The sequence below is a fragment of the Triticum aestivum genome, chromosome 3B, assembly GCF_018294505.1.
Source record: "Triticum aestivum cultivar Chinese Spring chromosome 3B, IWGSC CS RefSeq v2.1, whole genome shotgun sequence".
In the NCBI taxonomy this organism is placed as follows: domain Eukaryota; kingdom Viridiplantae; phylum Streptophyta; class Magnoliopsida; order Poales; family Poaceae; genus Triticum; species Triticum aestivum.
This window is the reverse complement of record NC_057801.1, coordinates 239,971,374-239,991,294: the sequence shown is the minus strand read 5'-3', so window position 1 is coordinate 239,991,294 and position 19,921 is coordinate 239,971,374.

Genomic DNA, 19,921 nt, shown 5'->3' with positions numbered 1-19,921 from the left:
GTCTTCAGGTGAATGTCCTCATGACACCACCTGTGAAGAACAGGAACCCCAGATCAAATTCTTCATATGGACCAAATTCTTCATATGGATCCAAGTCCTCATACGGACCAAATTCCTCACGTGGATCAAATTCCTCAAAAGGATCAAAGTCCTCATATGATTATCATCGTGCTAACAACTCTGTTTCGCATGGTAGAGCTACGGGCTATGAATATGTGCATTATTCTTCAAAACAATAATGTTCATAAGTCCTCGAAGAATTTCTCTGCTTATTCATATGCTTACCCTAACCCCTCTTATGTGAAACGAAATGGTTTGGCCTCTATGCCACCATTCTCGTATGGTGCTCGCAGAGTGATAAACTCTTTGCCACCCCTTCAAATGTGGGTGGTGAAGAAAAAGAACTAATCTCTTCTGCAGGGTCAGGTCTCCAGACGTGCTTTAACGTCTGAAGAATTTGCTGGGGACCTGACAAAATTGCATGAAAGTACGCAGGCGAATCATGATGAAATGAACCTTCATTTCACACGTCCTCATACTGCTATATCTGTTTACTGATTGATGAAATTCATCTGATGAACTTGATATCATATTCTTCACAAATGAAGCATATGAGATTGTAAGCTACACTAATTCATCTGCAGGATGATCAACCCAAAGCTACTGAGTGGGTCCTCGATAGTGGATGTACGAATCACATGACTGGTGACAAGAATCTATTGATGGATGCTCCCTTATCACCGTCACATCTGAAGCATATCATCTTTGCTGACAAAGGCAAAAGTCAGGTATTGGGTCTTGGTAAGGTTGCAATCTCTAAGGATAAACACATGGACAAAGTCATGCTTGTTGAGTCCTTAGGATACAACCTCATGTCAGTCTCAATGCTTTGTGATCTTGATATGGTTGTTGTCTTTGGCAAGTATCGCTGTGTTGTGATTATGGAAGCTGACAATTCCAAAGTCTTCGAAGGCTTTAGGAGAGGAGATCTGTATATTGTTGATTTCTCTATAGGACCACAACCAGCCGTGTGTCTACTTGCAAAAGCTTCAGAAGGCTGGCTATGGCATCGACGACTTGGTCACGCAGGCATGAGGAATTTGCACACACTTGCGAAGAAGAAGCATGTCATTGGCATTGAAAATGTCAAATTCCTCAAGGATCACTTATGCGGAGCCTGTGAAGCTGGAAAAATGACCAAGGCCAAGCATCCAGCAAAGACTATCATGACCACTACTCATCCATTCGAATTGCTTCACATGGACCTCTTCAGACCTAATCATTACTCAGCAGTCACTAATGATGCATCTCTATATGGTTTTGTCATTGTTGATGATTACTCTCGATATACATGGGTACACATTGTTACTTACAAACATGAAGTGCAGGAAGTCTTCAAACGATTTTCCTCGAGGGCTTCAACCAACTTTGGTGTGAAGATCAAGCACATCAGAAGTGACAATGGAACTAAGTTCAAGAATTTCGGTCTTGATGACTATCTTGATGAACTTGGTATTAATCATGAGTTATCTGCTCCCTATACTCCTCAGCAAAATGGCGTCGTGGAGCACAAGAACAGAACTCTTGTTGAGATGGCTCGCACTATGCTTGATGAATACAAAACGCCTCATCGTTTTTGGATTGATGCAATTGATACTGCGTGCCACATCATCAGCAGAGTATATCTTCACAAATTATTCAAGAAGATGGCCTATGAACTCCTCACTGACAAGAAACCCAATGTGAGTTATTTCAAAGTCTTCGGTGCTAAATGTTGGATTAGAGATCCTCACCACAATTCTAAATTTGCACCGAAAGCACATGAAGGTTTTATGCTTGGTTATGGAAAGGACTCGCACACCTACAGAGTCTTCAACATTGTTCTTCACAAGATTGTTCACGTTGTAGATGTGCGGTTCGATGAAACTAATGGCTCGCAAAGAGAGCACCTACCTTCTGTGTTAGATGAACCAGCACCTGAGGATTCTATCAAGTTCAAGGCAACTGAGGATGTCATTCCTACTGAAGAATCTGCTGAAGAATTCATTCCAGTTCATGAAGAACGTCGAGCTGATGCACCTGAAGAAAATGCTGTGGAAAATGGTGCTGAAGAAAATGCTGATCAAACTCCTCAGCGACAACCAGCTCATCCTCGCGTTGCAAAAGAAGTGCAAGTGGAGAAGATCATCGATGACATTAGAGCACCAGGTCCACTCACGCGCTCAAAAGCTTCACATTTATCTAACTTTTGTGGGCACTATGCTTTTGTCTCTATCACAGAGCCCACTAAGGTAGATGAAGCATTTTTGGAGCCGGAGTGGATTCAGGCTATGCAAGAAGAATTACATCAGTTCGAGCTCAACAATGTCTGGGAACTGGTCAAACGTCCAGATCCTTGCAAGCATAATATCATTGGCACAAAGTGGATCTACCACAACAAGCATTATGAAAATGGCCTTGTGGTGAGGAATAAGGCACGACTGGTAGCTCAAGGCTACACACAGGTTGAAGGAATTGATTTCGATGAAACTTTTGCACCTGTTGCTAGACTTGAGGCTATTCGCATATTACTTGCTTATGCTAACCATCATGATATCATCTTATATCAAATGGATGTGAAAAGTGCATTCCTCAATGGTAAGCTTGAGGAAGAAGTATATGTTGCTCAACCCCCAGGTTTTGAAGATCCAAAGAATCCTGACAAAGTCTTTAGACTTAATAAGGCCCTCTATGGCCTCAAGCAAGCCCCTCGGGCGTGGTATGATACATTGAAGGAATTCTTCGTGAAGAATGGCTTCACACCCGGTTCACTCGACCCTACTCTCTTTACTAAATCTTATGATGGTGAACTGTTTGTGTGCCAAATATATGTTGATGATATTATCTTTGGCTGTACTGACCAACGTTATAGTGATGAATTTGCCTATATGATGAGTGAAGAATATCAAATGTCTATGATGGGAGAGTTGAAATTCTTCTTAGGTCTTCAAATTCGTCAACAGCGCAATGGCATATTCATATCTCAGGAGAAATACCTCAAAGATGTACTGAGGAAATTCGGCATGCAAGATTGCAAAGGCGTCAAAATTCCTATGCCCACAAATGGCCATCTATGCACTGATGAAAATGGTATTGACTTCGATAACAAGGTATACCGCTCCATGATTGGTTCTTTATTGTACTTATGTGCATCTAGGCCAGATATAATGCTTAGTGTTTGCATGTGTGCCCGATTTCAAGCTGCACCGAAGGAATCACACCATAAGGTTGTGAAGCATATTCTTCGATATCTAGATCACACACCAACACTAGGATTATGGTACCCCAAGGGCTCTACTTTTGATCTCATTGGATATTCCGACTCTGACTATGCTGGTGATCGTGTGGACCGCAAGTCAACTTCTGGCACTCTCATTTCCTCGGACGATCTTTGGTCTGTTGGTCCTCGAAGAAACAGAGCTGCGTATCACTGTCTACTGCGGAAGCTGAATACATTGCTGCTGGCTCTTGCTGTGCTCAACTGCTTTGGATGAAGCAAACACTCAAGGACTATGGCGTCAACGTGAAGAATGTGCCTCTCCTCTGCGATAATGAGAGTGCCATCAAGATTGCTCACAGCCCAGTTCAGCACTCGAAGACAAAGCACATTCAGATTCGTCATCATTTTCTTCGTGATCATGTGTTGAAGGGCGACATCTCCATCGAGCACGTGAAGACTGAAGAACAGCTAGCTGATATCTTCACTAAGCCCTTGGATGAGAAGAGATTTAGCAAGTTGAGGTGTGAGCTAAATATCTTAGAATCTTCGAATGTTCTTTGAAAAGGACACACACCCTGACACTTATGCAAAATTGATGACTTAGATGTGCAACACATGAAGAAACGTTTTTCTTCAATCAATGAAGAATAACACTCTAAGTGTGAAGAAATTAATGAAGAATTTGATTCTCAGAACCCTACGACAATTGTACGTGGTGTCTGAAATCATCATTCTTATACGGTGGGTCACGCCACCACAAAAAGTTGAAAATCTTCAATTTGAGTTTTTCCTCAGTTTTGAAATTCTTCAGTTTTTCAAATTCTTCAACTTTGCAAAATCTTCACTGTTTCCGTCATTTTTCTTCATTGGCTATATATATATATATATATGAGTTTATGTCCTCTACAACATTCACTTATAGCTATTTCTTCAAGTTGCTTTTTCTGCTAAGTGAATGTGATCGGACCCTTCCCCCTCTATGCTATACTCAACCCAATCTATTCACAAATTCTTCATGTGCGTTCTATTTGAAACTCGTTCAAAATCTTCACTGTGTCCTTGTCAGCTAAAGAAATTGCGAACGAAACTTTAAAACAAATCTTATCCAAATTTTCGGTTTTGCCACTCAAACCGTTCCGCATCCCACAATGCATTATTCTATTCACCCACGATCGTACACGATCTCAACTACACAGTACGTGGGTGACACATGTCGCGAGAAGGAGAAAGGGCAGGGGCACGTTCGTCCCAAATCTTCGGGCGAACAATTTTTACCGTGTCTATTAATACCCCTCTCCCCTTCCTCACTTCATTTACTCCGCTCGATCACTACTCTCTCACTCGAGCTCCTCAAACCCTAGTGCCGCCGCTACTCCATCGTCGTCGGTGAGGAAGAGCTTCGCTGCCTCGACCTCGTCGCCGCCGTACTCATGCCGGCCGCGGAAATCTTCACTCCGCCGCCGCCGTAGCTGTCTTCCTCTGCCAAGTTAGGGCGTGGGAGATCTAACCTGACGAACTTCACATCTGTTCTTCTCAGTTCGTCGTGTTCTTCACTTCGGGTAATTAAAAGTTACTTTTATTACTCACTTTGATTCTCAAACTTTCCTGAAAATCTTCAAAGGTGTTTATTTTTCAAATCTTCGATCATGAACATATTCCTCACGTGGACATGGAATCTCTGCCATGCTTCGAGCCAGTCCTCAGTGTTCTTCACGATGCAGGATTACTAAATTTCTGCACGGACATTTGCGATTGGAATGAAGAACTCATTCTTTAGTTCTACGCGACACTGCATATCACTGGAGATGCTGGAGATATCAACTCATGGGTGTTGGACTGGATGACTGAAAACACTCACTACAAGGCACCGGCAACTGAATTGCTTCGTGCCCTTCCTCTCAATCCTCCCCATGACAGTGCACGTTGCACCTACAGTGACCCTGAACTGACAAATCACTATATGCAAGTGCTCATGAAGCCTGGGCAGGCCCCACGAACCAAATTCCTCGTCAAGGAATTACTCTATGTGCCTCGGACTGTCTATCGCATTCTGACGAAGACAATGAGTCTTATCAAAGGCCACGACTCAAATGATGAAGAAGTCGTTGGCATCATGAAGAATATGCTTTTCAACATCATTCATGGTGTTCCTGTCAACTTCCATGATTTCTTCATGAGGACTCTGGGCAATATTGCTATGTCACCATTCGAGCTAAAGCCCTATGCGCCTTGGATTATGAGATTCATCAGGGCAAGATCTTCACTGAATTACAAAGCTGACACTCTGAACCACGGTAGCTACTTGCCTCCCATTGAAGTCCTCAAACGGACAGTTTCATCAGCTGATGATAAAGGCAAGGCAGCAGCTGTGATCGCTGAAGGCATTCGTCCATTGGATGGTCAATTTCGCAAGGCTGCATCTTACTCTACCAATGACGACTCTGCCACACATGACTCTGCCGCAAATACCTCAGCCAAGCAAAATCCTCAAGCCACAGCACCCAGGGTGATGACTGACCGTGAGTTGCTCCTCAGTCTTCATCAGAAGGTTGATCGCAATCACAAATGGGTAAATCATCAGTTTGGTGCACTTCTTCACAATATGACCTCAACATACAATGCAGTGAAGAAGAACCAATACTACCTTCATGAAACCTTCAACCGCACCTGGGCTGTCCTCACTCATGTCTATAGCGCTGAAGAACTGAAGACTATGGGTCTCAAGGAAGAATTTGACTGGTCTACACCTCCTCCGAAGAAACTCAAGAGGGTCAAAGTTCCTCCACTGGTGGCCAGCTCTTATTCTTCATCGCATGACACTGATGAGTATGAAGATTTGGACGACACTGCGGCAGGCCCTGCTACAACAAACAACCCCGACAACGCAGGCGCTCCTCCATCGACTTGAAATTCTTCAGGGGCGTTAGTCCTTAGTTTCAATCCTTTTGGTCCTTTGATGACAAAGGGGGAGAAATCTGAGTTAGTCTTCAAGCGGGTCTATATTAAGGGCATTTTTTAAAGTTACAACTCTCGTTCTTCTGAAACTTTTATTTGGATCGAGTTTTAATCTTAAACCCGATGGTGCGTTGATACTTTTGTTGCACTATGCTCTGAAACCTTTGATGCTTTATTCGGCATGCTTATTCCTCATTAATGATATTGCACGCATGCTGAATTTCATCAGGCACCATATTTCATCATGCATTTCAAATTCTTCATATTATATATCAAATGCATGTATGAATTACAAGATATAGGGGGAAATCTCCATGATTCAACTCTTCAAATGTGCATTGCCTCAAATGCAAATTCCTCACTATGCACATCTTCAGGGGGAGTTCTTCTATATCTTGCTATCAAATTCCTCAATATCAGTATTTACACTTCATACATTTATCCCCGTTGAAAACTTAACCTATGTTGTCATCAATCACCAAAAAGGGGGAGATTGTAAGTGCATCTAATGCCCCTTAGTGATTTTGGTGTATTGAAGACTTATAGGTTAAGGGACTAATGCGTTTGTGAGTGTACACAGGTCTATAAGTCTATGAGGAGTTTGATATTTACAGAGAAAGTCGACCCCTAAAAATGAAGTTCTTCGACTGAAGACTTTGATATTCTGAAGACTTTCTGAAGACTTTGAAAGTGAAGAAATTGGTGTGACCTTGAAGACTTGGTATTCATTTGTGGAACATGAAGCGTGAAGACTTTTGTTTTCGTAGTTTCATTTTCTCTTTCTTGAGTCATAGGAAACATTGTACTGTTAAAGGGGGTCGAGGAAATACTAAGGAAAAATTTCCATGTGATGCTCAACTCAAAATCCTACACCTACCAATCCCTTCGAGTGAAGCCTTTGGAAATCTCATACAGTTCAATCACTTTCTTCAGTGACAGAGACGAAGTTCTTCTGGTCGCTGATGAATTTGTTCTGACTGAGGAGTTAGGAATTCACCAGTGCGAATTGCCTACACAGTGAGGAACATGATAGCCCTGAGGAATTTGAGGGTCAAATTTCCGACCGTTGCTGTGTTGCGCGCCAGCTGTCCCAAAATATCTTTTCCACCTAACGGTCATATCATTGAAGGGCATTTATGTCTTATCATGTCGGGCTGCTCCCTAGGCTATAAATAGCCGCCCCCTACAACCACTAGCTGGTTGGCTGCTCTGAGAGAACTTGACACTTGTCATTTGAGAGCAACCCATCCTCCGAGGACTTCGAGCGAAAATCATCAAGTGAGGAAAACCCAAACCAAACCCCTTCAAACCCAAAGTGATTGAGCATCACCGAAGAAATTGATCCTGCGTGGATCCGACGCTTGTTACCTTTGAAGATTGTGCTTCTTCCAGACGGTTAGGCGTCATGGTCTAGAGCGTCCAAGAGGAATTGTGGATCGCCGAGTGACCAAGTCTGTGAAGGTTTGGAAGTCGCCTAAAGACTTACCATGAGTGATTGGACGAGATCTATGTGACCTTAGTTCAAGGAGAATATGGTGAGGACTGGGTGTCCTGAGCTGCGTGCTCAGCGGCTGGGTGTCCGGGACTGTGTGTCCTCGAGTTTAAATACTCAGCCGCTCCAACCAGACATACAACTGAGACAGCAGTTGGAACTGGTCTACCAAATCATTGTCTTCACCAACCTAACTGGTTCTATTTCCTCAACCCTTTCATTTCCTCATTACTGTGTTGAGTGTTTGTTCATATCTGTGCTTGAAGACTTTGACTAAAGACTTTCTCAATTTCCTCAGTTTGATTTCTTTAGTCTGTTTGTCTTCACCTTGTGTTATCCTGTGATTACGCTTTTTGTACTCAGTGCTTGTCTTCATTTCATCATGATGACCATGCTTGTATTCTGTTATGCTTACTTCTGAGTACTTATTCCGCTGCTAGTAGTTCTTCGCCAAGGAATTTCCTCACCGGCAAATTCCTCAGTGAAGAATTCATAAAAATCGCCTATTCACCCCCCCTCTAGTCGATATAACGCACTTTCAACAACCGGGTCTTGGGACAGCTTATTCTTCTTTGCCCTCTTACTGGGCTTCACTTGCATGCTGTCAATAAAGGCAGAAGGATGAATACCAAAGCCTGAGTAAGGTAAAGCATAAAGTAAACAAAGTTATATTACCCGGGGGCAGTTTTGAAAGCCGGCATGTTCGATTGCATAGACTCGACAGAGGAAGGAGAGGTATCCTGATAATTGGAGTCAGATAAATTGAGAGGTTGGCGAATTAACCCCGCGAGAGGTAAAACAGAATGTAAATCGGAGATAACCTCAGTCCGACGCTTCCTGGTTGCGTCGGGTAAGCCGGAGGAGAGTTCTGCATCCTTGCTGGTCTGGGTCTGCCTCCGGTTTTCAAGTTGTTGTTGCTTCAAAAGAAATTGAGGATCTTGATAAGCTAGAGGATGTGAAAATCTTACTTTCCGGGTCACCCTTCGGATTTTGTGCTTTGGCAAAGGCTCTGAGTCAGAGGAGATTATAGTTACCTCTTCGTCAACCGCTTGGTTGTTTCCAGTATCCTCCTGAAAAGATAAGAATGTCAATAAAATAATGACAAAGGAGTCAGGAGAATTAAAAGGATTACCTCTTTGTCATCATCAGAAGTATCATCCAATTTGAGTAAATCTGAAGCACTTGGCTTCTTCTTCTTTGATGTTCCTGTTTTGGCGGCTTTCCTTTCGGTTTTCTTGGCTATCATGGCTTGTTTGGCAGCCTCATGGTCATACTTGACCTTCCAGAAGTTGTCATCGGCCTGTGGAAAAAGATAAGGGATTATGAGTAAAAATGAGGTGTAACATAGCAAAGAATATTCATTGAGGTTAATGACTTACTGCGGGGGTCGGGTTCTTCTTGCAGAAAGGAAGTAAGCTGAAGGCATTACTCGTCACTGTGCCCTCTTTCAGCAGTGTTTGGGTCGTAGCCTCCACCACATCATCTGGTAAGTCGTCGGGGCTATGACGTAGCGGATCATCTTTTTCGTCTGAGTAAGTGCACATTAAGCCGGGACGGCGGCTTAACGGAAGCACTCGCCAAGTGACCCAGACTTGGACCAGGTCGATGTCGTTTAAGCCGTTGCCTAAAAGAGCTTTGATTTTCTTGATGGTGGGAGTGAGAGGCAGACGCTCAATAGCAGTCAGTTTATCTGCCAGTGGGTGGTTGGACTCAAGACGCAGAGCACGGAAGCCGGGCAGAGGGTTCTCATCAGCCGGAGAAGTGTCCTGACAATAGAACCACGTCTGATTCCAATCTTTTGGATGACTCGGCAGTTCAGCGTAAGGAAAAAGGTAGTCTCTCCACCGCTGAATTGAGATGCCGCCAAGTTCAAGACTGGCCCCGTTGGCACGTTCATTCTGCCGGTTTAAGTAGAAAAGCTCTCTGAACAAAAGCAGATTGGGATCCTCTCCCAGGTACACCTCGCAGAAGACTTGGAAATTGCAAATATTTGACACGGAATTGGGTCCGGTGTCTTGAGGTCTAAGGTCAAAGAAATTCAAAACATCCCTGAAGAATTTTGAACCGGGAGGAGCAAATCCCCAGTTCATATGATCCGTAAAAACTATCACCTCCCCTTCTTTGGGTTGAGGTTTCTCTTCGGATGGGTCAGGAGCACGATAAGACATGACCTCCTTCTTGGGCAGATGGCCAGACTTTACAAATTCTGACAGTTTGCTCCTTGTGACTGTGGATGGGACCCAATTACAGGTCACAGGGGCCTTGGTTGCCTTAGGTGCCATGACAGCAGTTGGCCTATGACAAAATAAGAGGTTCCGGTTCAAATTTAACCCGGAGGTAAACATTTTAAACTATTCAAGGTGGCGGCTTAAGACGGGGCCTAATGACATATGGGCAACTACGAGTGATATTTAAGCCGCTATGGATATCATGAGCAATTGAATATTCTTAAATCTGAGAGAAGCAAGTAAGGTTGACAGATCAATGTTATTTACTTAAACCGGCTAGAGGGACAGTCATGGTTAAACATATTCGACAGAGGCAGTTTTTTATTTCCGGGTGAAACAAACAGGTTTCACAAGTTGCGACTATTATTTCGGATCAAACAGATGTATTGAAAAGAAAATTTTCTAGACCTAGAACTAGCACAGATGAAGTTCAAGGGCTCGAACAGGGCCTCTGTGCGACAGAAAGGGATCTACTTGCAATCAAAATGGGTGCAAAATAGCTACCGCATCCGTTTTCTACCATCTTCAAGATCAAAAAACGGTGGTGGTGAGAAAATCTACGAGGGGTTCTTGACGAGCAGCGAAGAACACCAAAGAACTCGAAGGTCCTAATGCGGATCTGAGGAGAAGGAAGGAGAAAACTTACAGATGCAGAGTTGCTGCAGAGGTTTGTCGCGATTCTCTGGTCAAGTCAGGTTGATGCAGCGGTCTGAGCTAGCGAGGATGGGGAGATCTATGACGGCGGCGGCGGCGGAGCTCGAGCGGCAGAGGGGCAGTGAGAGGAAGAAGACGACCGAAGGGGGAGAATGGATAAGACCTAGGTCGTGCCTATTTATAAGGAAAGGCCGACTGAGATGGCGTGAGAAACGAGGAGATAAACATTATTATCCAGCGGCCCCGACGCCTCGGTTTTCGGAGCGGTCAGTAAAGGCAAAGATCCGTTGGAGGATGCGGTGGAATAAAGAAAGAATTTAAGTAAAGATGACGTCACGGCGGGTTAACACGGATCCAAAAGATGACGTCATGGCGGGTTAAAGAAAACCTTTGCACAGTCAGAAGACTGAAGATTTATTTCTTAAGGTATTTAAGATTGACATGAACCGGTTCAAATCAATATAGGGCCTAATGTTGGGGATATAACTATTTGTGTAAGCCGCCCAGGAGGGGCCGGGTTACGCAAAGAGGACTCACCAGAAAGAAGCCCAAGACCAAGCATGAAGATGGCGGTTCAGTTAAGGGCCTAAGGCCCACAGGCGACTTAAGGCCCGTCGTAGTAAACCGCCATAATGGCATGACTTGTATCATAAGGTAGATTTAACTAGACACTGAGCCGGACACTGTTTATAAGCCGGCCGGGACTATGTAAGCCGCAAGGCGTCAACCCGTGTATATAAGGGGACGACCCACCGGCGGCTTAGGGCAAGAAACAACTCATCGAGAGCCGGGCATAGCGTATCTCGCTTCCTGGTCATCGAAACATCAATACTAACCCAACTAGACGTAGGCCTTACCTTCACCGTAAGGGGCCGAACTAGTATAAATCTCTCGTGTCCTTTGTCCCAATTAACCCCTTCAAGCTTCCTAGTTGTGATGGATCCACAACTAAGTCCTTTCACGAGGACATCTGGCGTGATAATTCCATGAAAGATGGTAATTGATTTCCATAAGTTAAATAAAGCTACTAAAAGGATCATTACCATTTACCTTTTATTGATCAAATGCTAGAAAGACTATCCAAACATACATATTTTTGCTTTCTAGATGGTTACTCTGGTTTCTCTCAAATACCTGTGTCATTGGAGGATCAAGCAAAGACTACTTTTACTTGCCCTTTCGGTACTTTTGCTTATAGATGTATGCCTTTTGGTTTATGTAATGCACCTGCTACCTTTCAAAGATGCATGATGGCTATATTCTCTGACTTTTGTGAAAAGATTTGTGAGGTATTCATGGATGATTTCTCCGTTTATGGATCCTGTTTTGATGATTGCTTGAGCAACCTGGAACGAGTTTTGCAGAGATGCGAAGATACTAGTCTTGTTTTGAATTGGGAGAAGTGCCACTTTATGGTTAATGAAGGCATTGTCTCGGGGCTTAAAATTTCTGAAAGAGGTATTGAAGTTGATAAAGCTAAAGTTGATGCTATTGAAAAGATGTCGTGTCACAAGGACATCAAAGGTATAAGAAGTTTCCTTGGCCATGCCGGTTTTTATAGGAGGTTCATTAAGGACTTTTCTAAAATTTCTAGGCTTGTAACTAATCTATTACAAAAAGATATTCCTTTTGTCTTCGATGATGATTGTGTAGAAGCATTTGAAGTGCTTAAGAAAGCTTTGATTTCTGCACCTATTGTTCAGCCACCTGATTGGAATCTACCTTTGAAATTATGTGTGATGCTAGTGATTATGCTGTAGGTGATGTTCTAGGACAAAGAGTTGATAAGAAACTAAATGTTATTCAATATGCTAGTAAAACTCTAGACACTGCCCAGAGAAATTATGCTACTACTGAAAAAGAATTCTTACCAGTTGTATTTGCTTGTGATAAGTTCAGACCTTATTTGTTGATTCTAAAGTAACTATTCACACTGATCATGCTGCTATTAAATATCTCATGGAAAAGAAAGATGCTAAACCTAGACTTATTAGATGGGTTCTCTTGCTACAAGAATTTGATTTTCATATTATTGATAGAAAGGAAGCAGACAACTTGTCCAGGTTAGAGAATGTTCTTGATGACCCACTACCTATTGATGATAGCTTTCCTGTTGAACAATAGCTATCATAAATGCTTCTCGTACTGCTCCATGGTATGTTGATTATGCTAATTACATTGTTGCTAAATTCATACCACCTAGTTTCACATACGAGCAAAAGAAAAGGTTCTTCTATGATTTAAGACATTACTTCTGGGATGACCCACACCTCTATAAAGAAGGAGTAGATGGTGTTATTAGACGTTGTGTACCTGAGCATGAACAGGAACAGATCCTACGCAAGTGTCACTCTGAGGCTTATGGAGGACACCACGCTGGAGATAGAACTGCACATAAGGTATTGCAATCCGGTTTTTATTGGTCTACTCTCTTCAAAGATGCCCGTAAGTTTGTCTTGTCTTGTGATGAATGTCAAAGAATTGGTAATATTAGTAGACGTCAAGAAATGCCTATGAACTATTCTCTTGTTATTGAACCATTTGATGTTTGGGGCTTTGATTATATGGGACCCTTTTCTGCCTCTAATGGATATACACATATTTTAGTTGTTGTTGCTTACGTTACTAAGTGGGTAGAAGCTATTCCAACTAGTAGTGCTAATCATAACACCTCTATTAAGATGCTTAAAGAAGTTATATTTTCGAGGTTTGGAGTCCCTAGATACTTAATGACTGAGGGTGGTTCACATTTTATTCATGGTGCTTTTCGTAAAATGCTTGCTAAGTATGATGTTAATCATAGAATTGCATCTCCATATCACCCACAGTCTAGTGGTCAAGTAGAATTGAGTAACAAAGAGATCAAATTAATTTTGCAAAAGAATGTTAATAGATCTAGAAAGAATTGGTCCAAGAAACTTGATGATGCATTATGGGCTTATAGAACTACATATAAAAATCCTATGGGTATGTCTCCATATAAAATGGTTTATGGAAAAGCATGACACTTACCTCTCGAACTAGAACATAAGGCATATTGGGCTATTAAAGAGCTCAATTATGATTTCAAACTTGCCAGTGAGAAGAGGTTATTTGACATTAGCTCACTTGATGAATGGAGGACCCAAGCCTATGAGAATGCCAAACTGTTTAAAGAAAAAGTTAAAAGATGGCATGACAAGGATACAAAAGCGTGAGTTTCACGTAGGTGATTATGTGTTACTATTCAACTCTCGTTTAAGATTTTTTGCAGGAAAACTTCTCTCTAAATGGGAAGGCTCTTACGTTATCGAGGAGGTCTATCGTTCCGGTGCCATAAAAATCAACAACTTCGAAGGCACAAACCCGAAGGTGGTGAACAGTCAAAGAATCAAACACTATATCTCAGGTAATCCTATAAATGTTGAAACAAATGTTATTGAAACCGTAACCCCGGAGGAATACATAAGAGACACTTTCCAGAATGTTTGAGACTCCGAAAAGTAATAGGTATGTGGTACGGTAAGTAAACCGACTCCAAAACAGTTCTAATAGCATTTTTCTCTGTTTTGGAATATTTAAGAAAATAGGAAAATAAGAAGTAGTCTGGGAAGTACACGAGGCATCCACGAGGGTGGAGGGCGCGCCCTACCCCCCTGTGCACGCCCCCTGCCTCGTGGGCACCTTGTGTGCTCTCCGGACTCCGTTTTCTTGCACGATACTTCTTTCGGTCGGTAAAAATTCATTATATAATCTCCCGAAGGTTTTGACCATCGTATCACGCAAATATCCTCTGTCTTTGTTTCGAGCTGTTTTCTGTCAAATTTGTCAAGGCCAGACATCATGGCGTCACCCTCCTCCACCAATGAAGACAAGGATGCTTGGCTATTGAAGATAGAGCTGAAGAGAGAAGAACCCGGGGAGATCAACAAGGATGGTGGGATGAAGAAGGCCATGGAGGATCAAGCTCCGACAGCAGAAGAAAAAAACATCCTTGAACCTCTTCCTAACCTATTTACCCCAACTGAGATTGAGGCTTTCAAGATGATTGAGTTAGCTCGCATACAAAACAAGTATCTCACACAGGAAAATATTTTGTTGAAGGATCATATCGTCGCACTCAAGGGCATTATCCGCAAATTGGAGGAGCTTTTACGATCAATGTGCGACTATCCACCATCATCATCACCACCTTCATCACCTCCGAGGACATAATCACATGGGTATGGGCACTCCCCTTGGCAACTGCCAAGCTTGGGGGAGTTGCCCCGGTATCGTATCACCATCGCACTCCTATCTTTACCATTTTACTTAGTTCGATCCTTTTGGTAATATCATGATCTAGTAGAACAAAGTTTTGGTATGAATTAGTTTTGAGTTTTGCTTTGTGATCCCCCTATGTAATCGAGTCTGTGAGCTATATATAATAAAGATTAGTGTTGAGTCAAGGGCTTTTCTATCTTGCTATGATCTTGAGAAACAAGAAAAAGGAATAAAAAGAAATCAAGAGACCATATTGATTTTATGGATAGTAATGACTTCACATATAAAGAGTATGATACATAAAAGATGTTGAGAGTTGGCAAACATAGTTTTGGTCATCGTTGCAATTAATAGGAAGTAATAAAGAAAGAGAGGTTCTCACATATAAATATACTATCTTGGACATCTTTAATGATTGTGAGCACTCATTAAAGTATGGCATGCTAAAGAGTTGATGTTGGACAAGGAAGACAACGTAATGGGTTATGTTTTCTCGCATCTCAGTTAAAGTATATTGTCATGGATCATTCAAACATGTTGAGCTTGCCTTTCCCCCTCATGCTAGCCAAATTCCTTGCACCAAGTAGAGATACTACTTGTGCTTCCTAACATCCTTAAACCTAGTTTTGCCATGAGAGTCCACCATATCTATCTATGGATTGAGTAAGATCCTTCAAGTAAGTTGTCATGTTACAAGCAATAAAAATTACTCTCTAAATATGTATGGCTTATTAGTGCGGAGAAAATAAGCTTTATACGATCTTGTGCTATGGAAGTAATAAAAGCGACGGACTACATAATAAAGGTTCATATAACAAGTGGCAATATAAAGTGACGTTCTTTTGCATTAAGATTTCGAGCATCCAACCAAAAAGCACATGACAACCTCTGCTTCCCTCTGCGAAGGGCCTATCTTTTACATTATGCAAGAGTCAAGGTGATCTTCACCTTTCCCTTTTATATTTTATCCTTTGGCAAGCACCTCGTGTTGGAAAGGTCCTGATATATATATATCCAATTGGATGTAAGTTAGCATGAACTATTATTGTTGACATTACCCTTGAGGTAAAAGGTTGGGAGGCAACACTATAAGCCCCTATCTTTCTCTGTGTCTGATTAAAACTCCATAACCATAAGTATTGCGTGAGTGTTAGCAATTGTGAAAGACTAAATGATAGTTGAGTATGTGGACTTGCTGAAAAGCTCTTATGTTGACTCTTTCCTATGTTATGATAAATTGCAATTGCTTCAATGACTGATATTATAGTTTGTTAGTTCTCAATGAAGTTTCTGATTCATACTTGACATTGTGAATATGTTGTTACTTTAACATGAGAAATTATATGACAATATATATATATGTTGTTGTTATAAGAATGATCATGATGCCCTCATGTCCATATTTTATTTTTACCGACACCTCTATCTCTAAACATGTGGACATATTCTTCGATATCGGCTTCCGCTTGAGGACAAGCGAGGTCTAAGCTTGGGGAGTTGATACGCCCATTTTGCATCATGCTTTTATATCGATATTTATTACATTATGGGGTGTATTTAACGTTATGTCACAATACTTATGGCTATTCTCTCTTATTTTACAAGGTTTACATAAAGAGGGAGAATGCCGGCAGCTGGGATTCTGGGGCTGGAAAAGGAGCAAATATTGGAGATCTATTCTGCACAGATCCAAAAGCCCTGAAACTCCAGGAAAGTCATTTTGGGAATTAATAAAAATTATCCAGCGGAAGAAATACCTGAGGGGGGGCCACCCACCACCCACGAGGGTGGGGGCGCGCCCTACCCCCCTGGGCGTATCCCCCTGCCTCGTGGGCCACCTGGCAGCCCTCTGGTGCCTATCTTCTGCTATATGAGGTCTTTTACCCTGGAAAAAATCATAAGCAAGCTTACGGGACGAAACTCCGCCGCCACGAGGCGGAACCTTGGCGGAACCAATCTAGGGCTCCGGCGGAGCTGTTCTGCCGGGGAAACTTCACTCCAGGAGGGGGAAATCATCACCAACGTCATCACCAACAATCCTCTCATCGGGAGGGGGTCAATCTCCATCAACATCTTCACCAGCACCATACCCTCTCAAACCCTAGTTCATCTCTTGTATCCAATCTTTGTACCAAAACCTCAAATTGGTACCTGTGGGTTGCTAGTAGTGTTGATTACTCCTTGTAGTTGATGCTAGTTGGTTTATTTGGTGGAAGATCATATGTTCAGATCCTTAATGCATATTAATACCCTTCTGATCATGAACATGAATATGCTTTGTGAGTAGTTATGTTTGTTCCTGAGGACATGGGTGAAGTCTTGCTATTAGTAGTCATGTGAATTTGGTATTCGTTCGATATTTTGATGAGATGTATGTTGTCTCTCCTCTAGTGGTGTTATGTGAACGTCGACTACATGACACTTCACCATTATTTGGGCCTAGAGGAAGGCATTCGGAAGTAATAAGTAGATTATGGGTTGCTAGAGTGACAGAAGCTTAAACCCTAGTTTATAAGTTGCTTCGTAAGGGGCTGATTTGGATCCACATGTTTCATGCTATGGTTAGGTTTACCTTAATACTTCTTTTGTAGTTGTGGATGCTTGCAATAGGGGTTAATCATAAGTGGGATGCTTGTCCAAGAAAGGGCGGGACCCAAGCACCGGTCCACCCACATATCAAATTATCAAAGTAACGAACGCGAATCATATGAGCGTGATGAAAACTAGCTTGATGATAATTATCTTATCACAAAACTATCTGTTACCTATAATTTCAGTGCTTGCAGAGAATACCTTACTGAAAACCGCTTGTCATTTCCTTCTGCTCCTCGTTGGGTTCGACACTCTTACTTATCGAAAGGACTACGATAGATCCCCTACACTTGTGGGTCATCGCCTTTCCACCCAAGTCAACTAAAAAGAAAGATGAAGAAGAATTTGAACGCTTTGCTGAAATGTTGAGGCCAGTCTTTTTGTGTACTCGCTTGACTGATATCTTAAAAATGACTCCATATGCAAAGTACATGAAAGACATCATCACCAATAAGAGAAAAATATCGGAAGCTGAAATCTCCACCATGCTTGCTAATTTTACTTTTAAAGATGGAGTACCTAAAAAACATGGAGATCCGGGAATACCAACTATACCTTGATCCATCAAAAGAAACTATGTGAAAACTGCTCTATGTGATTTGGGAGCTGGTGTTGGTGTTATGCCTTTCTCTTTGTATAAAAGACTTGATTTGAATAAACTCACACCTACTAAAATATCTTTGCAAATGGCTGACAAATCAACTGCCATACCTATCGGTATTTGTGAGGATGTGCCCGTTGTTGTTGCTAATGTTACTATTCTGACTGACTTTGTTATACTTGAGATGCCTGAGGACGACAACATGTCGATTATCCTTGGTAGACCCTTCTTGAATACTGCAGGAGCTGTTATTGATTGTAATAAAATCAAGGTCATTTTTCATATCAATGGTAATGAGCATAAGGTGCACTTTCAGAAGAGATAATTCCAAGTGAATGGTATTAGTGTTATTGAAAAATCTCCGACAATCACTATTGGAGGTTTTCAACTACCTCTACCTATTGTTAAAAAGAACTATGAAATGCTTATTGTTGGGGACATTCATATCCCCGTTGAGGTAACTTAGTGATTTATGAAAGTTCTTTGGTTTCATGCTAATCGAAAGTGGTAGTTAATAAGTCTTGATCAACCTTATTAATGGATCATTTTTGAGAGGTATGAAGTTGATGAATTTAGTGAGCACTACCTTCTGTCCCTACCTTTTGTTTTCTATTTTTCTTAATTAAATAAAATAAAGTGCCATGTTTTGTCTGTTTTCTGAATTTTCCGTGCAATAAAAAATGACCCAAAAATAAAAGTTCTCAGAATGTTCTGAAAATTTAATATGATTTTTTCTTTGAATATTTAAGAATTTCTGGTGAAAATAATATCAAAGGGAGGTGCACCAGGTGGGCACAACCCACCTGGGCGCGCCAGGACCCCCATCGCTCCCTGGTGGGTTGTGGTCCCCACATGGGCCCCCTCACTTATCTTTTCTTCCCACATCACCACATTTCTCGAGAAAAATCACCATTGCTCTCTCTCTCTCTCTCTCTCTCTCTCTCTCTCTCTCTCTCTCTCTCTCTCTCTCTCTCTCTTGTTCTTGCTCCCGAAACCGCAGATTTCGATCTCTTTGCTCGAAACTCAGTTTCCCAAACTGTTTTGGGGAATTGTTGATTGGTATGTGACTCCTCCATATGTCCAATTAGTTTTTGCTTTAATGCTTTATATTTCGAATAATTAGCTACTCTAGGTGATGTTGTAGATGAGCTTGCATGTTGAATTCTTAGAGTTCTAAGTAGTTTGAATGCTTGATATGGCCTCTATACATCCCTATGAGTAGTTGCTATCATTCTGGTAAAGTTTTGTTGATAAAAATTTGTGACCCAAAACTTTCAGAAAATTGTACGCGAATATGATGAACCTCTTTGGAAGGAGTTCTTCGAAGAGGAGATCCTTGGAGGCATCTTCTAGTAGCACCTCCGCTCGATGGTCTTATGTTGAACCGAGTGAAAGTTCCATACGAGATGCTGCCACCAAAACATGCTTATGGCCATGCAACTATTATATGGTGAGTATGGGCATTAAGGTGGAATTTGAGCAATATGTTCACAATGCCGATCTCGGTCCCTATATTTCAGATAAGTTCAACCAACACCTAACTCTCATTGAATCATTTGTCAAAAGATTTAAATCCCCGTGAGTCTAGGGTGTCATTTAAATTGTATGAAAATCCATTTACCATATCTTTAGAGAGATTCGAAATCCCATTCTGGGGTTCGCTCGATGAACCGCCAAGGTCTGAGTTTGAGATATTCTTGACTAGTCTTTGCTATGGTGAGACTAGGGGAGTGACGCAAGGTAGAATAAAGAGCATTCATTGACCCTTTTGGCAGCGGAAACTTTCATCTTGGACGCAGCCGGGATGAGCGTGAATCGACGCGGCAGCGCGGTGCACCTCTTAACAACATGTCCTAGCGGCACAGTCGAGGTGATCTCCTTGGCCACAGCGGCAATCT